Source organism: Phyllobates terribilis, unplaced genomic scaffold (assembly GCF_046119375.1).
Source record: "Phyllobates terribilis strain yellow unplaced genomic scaffold, ASM4611937v1 Scaffold_106__1_contigs__length_5700502, whole genome shotgun sequence".
NCBI classification, from domain to species: Eukaryota; Metazoa; Chordata; class Amphibia; order Anura; family Dendrobatidae; genus Phyllobates; species Phyllobates terribilis.
Window position 1 is genome coordinate 5,328,785 of NW_027362866.1, and position 10,645 is coordinate 5,339,429.

The following is a 10,645-nucleotide window of genomic DNA, read 5'->3' on the forward strand; positions in this document are numbered from 1 at the left end:
CACTGGGGTCCTGGGTTCAAATCCCACCAAGGACAACATCTGCAAGGAGTTTGTATGTTCTCCCCGTGTTTGCGTGGGTTTCCTCCGGGTTCTCCGGTTTCCTCCCACACTCCAAAGACATACTGATAGGGAATCTAGATTGAGAGCCCCGATGGGGACAGCGACAATAATGTATGTAAAGCGCTGCGGAATATGTTAGCGCTATATAAAAATAAAGATTATTATTATTATTATTATTATTATTATTATTATTTCAGTTCCAGAGCGATTCGCCCAATGAGTCCTTGATATTTAGTCGTTTTCAGCCAAATATTTTGGATTTTTGAAAATTTCACTTTTTTGTGAAAATATCCACTAAATGAGGGAATAATATGTGTGAGGGTACCCCAGGAGAGTTCCAAATGTGTGTGGGTAGAATATATATCCCACGGGGGTAAAATTGAAAAAAGTTAACAATTTTATTTTTTGGACTTAGTCATTTTTCCGGCGTTTATCAGACTTTCAGATAGGGGAAATGTCAGTGAGCGTTCCGATTTCAGTTCCAGAGCGATTCGCCCAAAGAGTCCTTGATATTTAGTCGTTTTCAGCCAATATTTTGGATTTTTGAAAATTTCACTTTTTTGTGAAAATATCCACTAAATGAGGGAATAATATGTCTGAGGGTACCCCAGGAGAGTTCCAAATGTGTGTGGGTAGAATATATATCCCACGGGGGTAAAATTGGAAAAAGTTGAAAAAATTATTTTTTTGGACTTAGTCATTTTTCCGGCGTTTATCAGACTTTCAGATAGGGAAATGTCAGTGAGCGTTCCGATTTCAGTTCCAGAGAGATTCGCCCAATGAGTCCTTGATATTTAGTCGTTTTCAGCCAATATTTTGGATTTTTGAAAATTTCACTTTTTTGTGAAAATATCCACTAAATGAGGGAATAATATGTGTGAGGGTACCCCAGGAGAGTTCCAAATGTGTTTGGGTAGAATATATATCCCACAAGGGTAAAATTGAAAAAAGTTTAAAAAATTTTTTTTTTGGACTTAGTCATTTTTCAGGCGTTTATCAGACTTTCAGATAGGGGAAATGTCAGTGAGCGTTCCGATTTCAGTTCCAGAGCGATTCGCCCAATGAGTCCTTGTTATTTAGTCGTTTTCAGCCAATATTTTGGATTTTGGAAAATTTCACTTTTTTTGAAAATATCCACTAAATGAGGGAATAATATGTGTGAGGGTTCCCCAGGAGAGTTCCAAATGTGTGTGGGTAGAATATATATCCCACGGGGGTAAAATTGAAAAAAGTTAACAATTTTTTTTTTTGGACTTAGTCATTTTTCCGGCGTTTATCAGACTTTCAGATAGGGGAAATGTCAGTGAGCGTTCCGATTTCAGTTCCAGAGAGATTCGCCCAATGAGTCCTTGATATTTAGTCGTTTTCAGCCAATATTTTGGATTTTTGAAAATTTCACTTTTTTGTGAAAATATCCACTAAATGAGGGAATAATATGTGTGAGGGTACCCCAGGAGAGTTCCAAATGTGTGTGGGTAGAATATATATCCCACGGGGGTAAAATTGAAAAAAGTTGAAAACAATTTTTTTTTGGACTTAGTCATTTTTCCGGCGTTTATCAGACTTTCAGATAGGGGAAATGTCAGTGTGCGTTCCGATTTCAGTTCCAGAGCGATTCGCCCAATGAGTCCTTGTTATTTAGTCGTTTTCAGCCAATATTTTGGATTTTGGAAAATTTCACTTTTTTTGAAAATATCCACTAAATGAGGGAATAATATGTGTGAGGGTTCCCCAGGAGAGTTCCAAATGTGTGTGGGTAGAATATATATCCCACGGGGGTAAAATTGAAAAAAGTTAACAATTTTTTTTTTTGGACTTAGTCATTTTTCCGGCGTTTATCAGACTTTCAGATAGGGGAAATGTCAGTGAGCGTTCCGATTTCAGTTCCAGAGAGATTCGCCCAATGAGTCCTTGTTATTTAGTCGTTTTCAGCCAATATTTTGGATTTTGGAAAATTTCACTTTTTTTGAAAATATCCACTAAATGAGGGAATAATATGTGTGAGGGTTCCCCAGGAGAGTTCCAAATGTGTGTGGGTAGAATATATATCCCACGGGGGTAAAATTGGAAAAAGTTGAAAAAATTATTTTTTTGGACTTAGTCATTTTTCCGGCGTTTATCAGACTTTCAGATAGGGAAATGTCAGTGAGCGTTCCGATTTCAGTTCCAGAGAGATTCGCCCAATGAGTCCTTGATATTTAGTCGTTTTCAGCCAATATTTTGGATTTTTGAAAATTTCACTTTTTTGTGAAAATATCCACTAAATGAGGGAATAATATGTGTGAGGGTACCCCAGGAGAGTTCCAAATGTGTTTGGGTAGAATATATATCCCACAAGGGTAAAATTGAAAAAAGTTTAAAAAATTTTTTTTTTGGACTTAGTCATTTTTCAGGTGTTTATCAGACTTTCAGATAGGGGAAATGTCAGTGAGCGTTCCGATTTCAGTTCCAGAGCGATTCGCCCAATGAGTCCTTGTTATTTAGTCGTTTTCAGCCAATATTTTGGATTTTGGAAAATTTCACTTTTTTTGAAAATATCCACTAAATGAGGGAATAATATGTGTGAGGGTTCCCCAGGAGAGTTCCAAATGTGTGTGGGTAGAATATATATCCCACGGGGGTAAAATTGAAAAAAGTTAACAATTTTTTTTTTTGGACTTAGTCATTTTTCCGGCGTTTATCAGACTTTCACATAGGGGAAATGTCAGTGAGCGTTCCGATTTCAGTTCCAGAGAGATTCGCCCAATGAGTCCTTGATATTTAGTCGTTTTCAGCCAATATTTTGGATTTTTGAAAATTTCACTTTTTTGTGAAAATATCCACTAAATGAGGGAATAATATGTGTGAGGGTACCCTAGGAGAGTTCCAAATGTGTGTGGGTAGAATATATATCCCACGGGGGTAAAATTGAAAAAAGTTGAAAACAATTTTTTTTTGGACTTAGTCATTTTTCCGGCGTTTATCAGACTTTCAGATAGGGGAAATGTCAGTGAGCGTTCCGATTTCAGTTCCAGAGAGATTCGCCCAATGAGTCCTTGTTATTTAGTCGTTTTCAGCCAATATTTTGGATTTTGGAAAATTTCACTTTTTTTGAAAATATCCACTAAATGAGGGAATAATATGTGTGAGGGTTCCCCAGGAGAGTTCCAAATGTGTGTGGGTAGAATATATATCCCACGGGGGTAAAATTGAAAAAAGTTAACAATTTTTTTTTTTGGACTTAGTCATTTTTCCGGCGTTTATCAGACTTTCAGATAGGGGAAATGTCAGTGAGCGTTCCGATTTCAGTTCCAGAGAGATTCGCCCAATGAGTCCTTGATATTTAGTCATTTTCAGCCAATATTTTGGATTTTTGAAAATTTCACTTTTTTGTGAAAATATCCACTAAATGAGGGAATAATATGTGTGAGGGTACCCCAGGAGAGTTCCAAATGTGTTTGGGTAGAATATATATCCCACAAGGGTAAAATTGAAAAAAGTTTAAAAAATTTTTTTTTTGGACTTAGTCATTTTTCAGGCGTTTATCAGACTTTCAGATAGGGGAAATGTCAGTGAGCGTTCCGATTTCAGTTCCAGAGCGATTCGCCCAATGAGTCCTTGATATTTAATCGTTTTCAGCCAATATTTTGGATTTTTGAAAATTTCACTTTTTTGTGAAAATATCCACTAAATGAGGGAATGTGTGAGGGTACCCCAGGAGAGTTCCAAATGTGTGTGGGTAGAATATATATCCCACGGGGGTAAAATTGAAAAAAGTTGAAAATTTTTTTTGGGGGGACTTACTCATTTTTCCGGCGTTTATCAGACTTTCAGATAGGGGAAATGTCAGTAAGCGTTCCGATTTCAGTTCCAGAGAGATTATCCCAATGAGTCCTTGTTATTTAGTCGTTTTCAGCCAATATTTTGGATTTTGGAAAATTTCACTTTTTTTTGAAAATATCCACTAAATGAGGGAATAATATGTGTGAGGGTACCCCAGGAGAGTTCCAAATGTGTGTGGGTAGAATATATATCCCACGGGGGTAAAATTGAAAAAAGTTGACAACAATTTTTTTTGGACTTAGTAATTTTTCCGGCATTTATCAGACTTTCAGATAGGGGAAATGTCAGTGAGCGTTCCGATTTCAGTTCCAGAGCGATTCGCCCAATGAGTCCTTGTTATTTAGTCGTTTTCAGCCAATATTTTGGATTTTGGAAAATTTCACTTTTTTTTGAAAATATCCACTAAATGAGGGAATAATATGTGTGAGGTACCCCAGGAGAGTTCCAAATGTGTGTGGGTAGAATATATATCCCACGGGGGTAAAATTGAAAAAAGTTGAAAACAATTTTTTTTGGACTTAGTCATTTTTCCGGCATTTATCAGACTTTCAGATAGGGGAAATGTCAGTGAGCGTTCCGATTTCAGTTCCAGAGAGATTCACCCATTGAGTCCTTGATATTTAGTTGTTTTCAGCCAATATTTTGGATTTTTGAAAATTTCACTTTTTTGTGAAAATATCCACTAAATGAGGGAATAATATGTGTGAGGGTACCCCAGGAGAGTTCCAAATGTGTGTGGGTAGAATATATATCCCACGGGGGTAAAATTGAAAAAAGTTGAAAACAATTTTTTTTTGGACTTAGTCATTTTTCCGGCGTTTATCAGACTTTCAGATAGGGGAAATGTCAGTGAGCGTTCCGATTTCAGTTCCAGAGCGATTCGCCCAATGAGTCCTTGATATTTAGTCGTTTTCAGCCAATATTTTGGATTTTTGAAAATTTCACTTTTTTGTGAAAATATCCACTAAATGAGGGAATAATATGTCTGAGGGTACCCCAGGAGAGTTCCAAATGTGTGTGGGTAGAATATATATCCCACGGGGGTAAAATTGAAAAAACTTGAAAAATATTTTTTTTGGGGGACTTAGTCATTTTTCCGGCGTTTCTCAGACTTTCAGATAGGGGAAATGTCAGTGAGCGTTCCGATTTCAGTTCCAGAGCGATTCGCCTAATGAGTCTTTGATATTTAGTCATTTTCAGCCAATATTTTGGATTTTGGAAAATTTCACTTTTTTGTGAAAATATCCACTAAATGAGGGAATAATATGTGTGAGGGTATCCCAGGAGAGTTCCAAATGTGTGTGGGTAGAATATATATCCCACGGGGGTAAAATTGAAAAAACATGAAAAATATTTTTTTTTGGGGACTGTCATTTTTCCGGCGTTTATCAGACTTTCAGATAGGGGAAATGTCAGTGAGCGTTCCGATTTCAGTTCCAGAGCGATTCGCCCAATGAGTCCTTGATATTTAGTCGTTTTCAGCCAATATTTTGGATTTTTGAAAATTTCACTTTTTTGTGAAAATATCCACTAAATGAGGGAATAATATGTGTGAGGGTACCCCAGGAGAGTTCCAAATGTGTGTGGGTAGAATATATATCCCACGGGGGTAAAATTGAAAAAAATTTTTTTTTGGACTTAGTCATTTTTCCGGCGTTTATCAGACTTTCAGATAGGGGAAATGTCAGTGAGCGTTCCGATTTCAGTTCCAGAGAGATTCGCCCAATGAGTCCTTGATATTTAGTCATTTTCAGCCAATATTTTGGATTTTTGAAAATTTCACTTTTTTGTGAAAATATCCACTAAATGAGGGAATAATATGTGTGAGGGTACCCCAGGAGAGTTCCAAATGTGTGTGGGTAGAATATATATCCTACGGGGGTAAAATTGAAAAAACTTGAAAAATATTTTTTTTTGGGGACTTAGTCATTTTTCCGGCGTTTATCAGACTTTCAGATAGGGGAAATGTCAGTGAGCGTTCCGATTTCAGTTCCAGAGCGATTCGTCCAATGAGTCCTTGTTATTTAGTCGTTTTCAGCCAATATTTTGGATTTTGGAAAATTTCACTTTTTTTTCAAAATATCCACTAAATGAGGGAATAATATGTGTGAGGGTACCCCAGGAGAGTTCCAAGTGTGTGTGGGTAGAATATATATCCCACGGGGGTAAAATTGAAAAAAGTTGAAAACAATTTTTTTTGGACTTAGTCATTTTTCCGGCATTTATCAGACTTTCAGATAGGGGAAATGTCAGTGAGCGTTCCGATTTCAGTTCCAGAGAGATTCGCCCAATGAGTCCTTGATATTTAGTCGTTTTCAGCCAATATTTTGGATTTTTGAAAATTTCACTTTTTTGTGAAAATATCCACTAAATGAGGGAATAATATGTCTGAGGGTACCCCAGGAGAGTTCCAAATGTGTGTGGGTAGAATATATATCCCACGGGGGTAAAATTGAAAAAAGTTGAAAAAATTATTTTTTTGGACTTAGTCATTTTTCCGGCGTTTATCAGACTTTCAGATAGGGGAAATGTCAGTGAGCGTTCCGATTTCAGTTCCAGAGCGATTCGCCCAATGAGTCCTAGTTATTTAGTCGTTTTCAGCCAATATTTTGGATTTTGGAAAATTTCACTTTTTTTTGAAAATATCCACTAAATGAGGGAATAATATGTGTGAGGGTATCCCAGGAGAGTTCCAAATGTGTGTGGGTAGAATATATATCCCACGGGGGTAAAATTGAAAAAACATGAAAAATATTTTTTTTTGGGGACTGTCATTTTTCCGGCGTTTATCAGACTTTCAGATAGGGGAAATGTCAGTGAGCGTTCCGATTTCAGTTCCAGAGCGATTCGCCCAATGAGTCCTTGATATTTAGTCGTTTTCAGCCAATATTTTGGATTTTTGAAAATTTCACTTTTTTGTGAAAATATCCACTAAATGAGGGAATAATATGTGTGAGGGTACCCCAGGAGAGTTCCAAATGTGTGTGGGTAGAATATATATCCCACGGGGGTAAAATTGAAAAAAGTTGAAAAATTTTTTTTTGGGGACTTAATCATTTTTCCGGCGTTTATCAGACTTTCAGATAGGGGAAATGTCAGTGAGCGTTCCGATTTCAGTTCCAGAGAGATTCGCCCAATGAGTCCTTGATATTTAGTCATTTTCAGCCAATTTTTTGGATTTTTGAAAATTTCACTTTTTTGTGAAAATATCCACTAAATGAGGGAATAATATGTGTGAGGGTACCCCAGGAGAGTTCCAAATGTGTGTGGGTAGAATATATATCCCACGGGGGTAAAATTGAAAAAACTTGAAAAATATTTTTTTTTGGGGACTTAGTCATTTTTCCGGCGTTTATCAGACTTTCAGATAGGGGAAATGTCAGTGAGCGTTCCGATTTCAGTTCCAGAGCGATTCGCCCAATGAGTCCTTGATATTTAGTCGTTTTCGGCCAATATTTTGGATTTTTGAAAATTTCACTTTTTTGTGAAAATATCCACTAAATGAGAGAATAATATGTGTGAGGGTACCCCAGGAGAGTTCCAAATGTGTATGGGTAGAATATATATCCCACGGGGGTAAAATTGAAAAAAGTTGAAAAATTTTTTTGGGGGGACTTAGTCATTTTTCCGGCGTTTATCAGACTTTCAGATAGGGGAAATGTCAGTGAGCGTTCCGATTTCAGTTCCAGAGCGATTCGCCCAATGAGTCCTTGATATTTAGTTGTTTTCAGCCAATATTTTGGATTTTTGAAAATTTCACTTTTTTGTGAAAATATCCACTAAATGAGGGAATAATATGTGTGGGTACCCCAGCGGAGTACCAAATGTGTGTGGGTAGAATATATATCCCACGGGGGTAAAATTGAAAAAAGTTAAAAAAAATTTTTTTTGGACTAAGTCATTTTTCCGGCGTTTATCAGACTTTCAGATAGGGGAAATGTCAGTGAGCATTCCGATTTCAGTTCCAGAGCGATTCGCCCAATGAGTCCTTGATGTTTAATCGTTTTCAGCCAATATTTTGGATTTTTGAAAATTTCACTTTTTTGTGAAAATATCCACTAAAAGAGGGAATGTGTGAGGGTACCCCAGGAGAGTTCCAAATGTGTGTGGGTAGAATATATATCCCACGGGGGTAAAATTGAAAAAAGTTGAAAATTTTTTTTGGGGGACTTAGTCATTTTTCCAGTTTTTATCAGACTTTCAGATAGGGGAAATGTCAGTGAGCGTTCCGATTTCAGTTCCAGAGCGCTTCGCCCAATGATTCTTTGATATTTAGTCGTTTTCAGCCAATATTTTGGATTTTTGAAAATTTCACTTTTTTTGTGAAAATATCCACTAAATGAGGGAATAATATGTGTGAGAGTACCCCAGGAGAGTTCCAAATGTGTGTGGGTAGAATATATATCCCACGGGGGTAAAATTGAGAAAAGTTGAAAAAAATTTTTTTTTGGACTTAGTCATTTTTCCGGCGTTTATCAGACTTTCAGATAGGGGAAATGTCAGTGAGCGTTCCGATTTCAGTTCCAGAGTGATTCGCCCAATGAGTCCTTGCTATTTAGTCGTTTTCAGCCAATATTTTGGATTTTTGAAAATTCCACTTTTTTGTGAAAATATCCACTAAATGAGGGAATAATATGTGTGAGGGTACCCGAGGAGAGTTCCAAATGTGTGTGGGTAGAATATATATCCCACGGGGGTAAAATTGAAAAAAGTTGAAAATTTTTTTTTGGGGGGACTTACTCATTTTTCCGGCGTTTATCAGACTTTCAGATAGGGGAAATGTCAGTAAGTGTTCCGATTTCAGTTCCAGAGAGATTATCCCAATGAGTCCTTGATATTTAGTCGTTTTCAGCCAATATTTTGGATTTTTGAAAATTTCACTTTTTTGTGAAAATATCCACTAAATGAGGGAATAATATGTGTGAGGGTACCCCAGGAGAGTTCCAAATGTGTGTGGTTAGAATATATATCCCACGGGGGTAAAATTGAAAAAAGTTGAAAAAATTTTTTTTTTGGACTTGGTCATTTTTCCGGCGTTTATCAGACTTTCAGATAGGGGAAATGTCAGTGAGCGTTCCGATTTCAGTTCCAGAGCGATTCGCCCAATGAGTCCTTGTTATTTAGTCGTTTTCAGCCAATATTTTGGATTTTGGAAAATTTCACTTTTTTTTGAAAATATCCACTAAATGAGGGAATAATATGTGTGAGGGTACCCCAGGAGAGTTCCAAATGTGTGTGGGTAGAATATATATCCCACGGGGGTAAAATTGAAAAAAGTTGAAAACAATTTTTTTTGGACTTAGTCATTTTTCCGGCATTTATCAGACTTTCAAATAGGGGAAATGTCAGTGAGCGTTCCGATTTCAGTTCCAGAGAGATTCACCCAATGAGTCCTTGATATTTAGTTGTTTTCAGCCAATATTTTGGATTTTTGAAAATTTCACTTTTTTGTGAAAATATCCACTAAATGAGGGAATAATATGTGTGAGGGTACCCCAGGAGAGTTCCAAATGTGTGTGGGTAGAATATATATCCCACGGGGGTAAAATTGAAAAAAGTTGAAAACAATTTTTTTTTGGACTTAGTCATTTTTCCGGCGTTTATCAGACTTTCAGATAGGGGAAATGTCAGTGAGCGTTCCGATTTCAGTTCCAGAGAGATTCGCCCAATGAGTCCTTGATATTTAGTCATTTTCAGCCAATATTTTGGATTTTTGAAAATTTCACTTTTTTGTGAAAATATCCACTAAATGAGGGAATAATATGTGTGAGGGTACCCCAGGAGAGTTCCAAATGTGTGTGGGTAGAATATATATCCCACGGGGGTAAAATTGAAAAAAGTTGAAAAAATTTTTTTTTTTGGACTTAGTCATTTTTCCGGCGTTTATCAGACTTTCAGATAGGGGAAATGTCAGTGAGCGTTCCGATTTCAGTTCCAGAGCGATTCGCCCAATGAGTCCTTGTTATTTAGTCGTTTTCAGCCAATATTTTGGATTTTTGAAAATTTCACTTTTTTGTGAAAATATCCACTAAATGAGGGAATAATATGTGTGAGGGTACCCCAGGAGAGTTCCAAATGTGTGTGGGTAGAATATATATCCCACGGGTGTAAAATTGAAAAAACTTGAAAAATATTTTTTTTGGGGGACTTAGTCATTTTTCCGGCGTTTATCAGACTTTCAGATAGGGGAAATGTCAGTGAGCGTTCCGATTTCAGTTCCAGAGCGATTCGCCTAATGAGTCTTTGTTATTTAGTCGTTTTCAGCCAATATTTTGGATTTTGGAAAATTTCACTTTTTTGTGAAAATATCCACTAAATGAGGGAATAATATGTGTGAGGGTATCCCAGGAGAGTTCCAAATGTGTGTGGGTAGAATATATATCCCACGGGGGTAAAATTGAAAAAACTTGAAAAATATTTTTTTTTGGGGACTGTCATTTTTCCGGCGTTTATCAGACTTTCAGATAGGGGAAATGTCAGTGAGCGTTCCGATTTCAGTTCCAGAGCGATTCGCCCAATGAGTCCTTGATATTTAGTCGTTTTCAGCCAATATTTTGGATTTTTGAAAATTTCACTTTTTTGTGAAAATATCCACTAAATGAGGGAATAATATGTGTGAGGGTACCCCAGGAGAGTTCCAAATGTGTGTGGGTAGAATATATATCCCACGGGGGTAAAATTGAAAAAACTTGAAAAATATTTTTTTTGGGGGACTTAGTCATTTTTCCGGCGTTTATCAGACTTTCAGATAGGGGAAATGTCA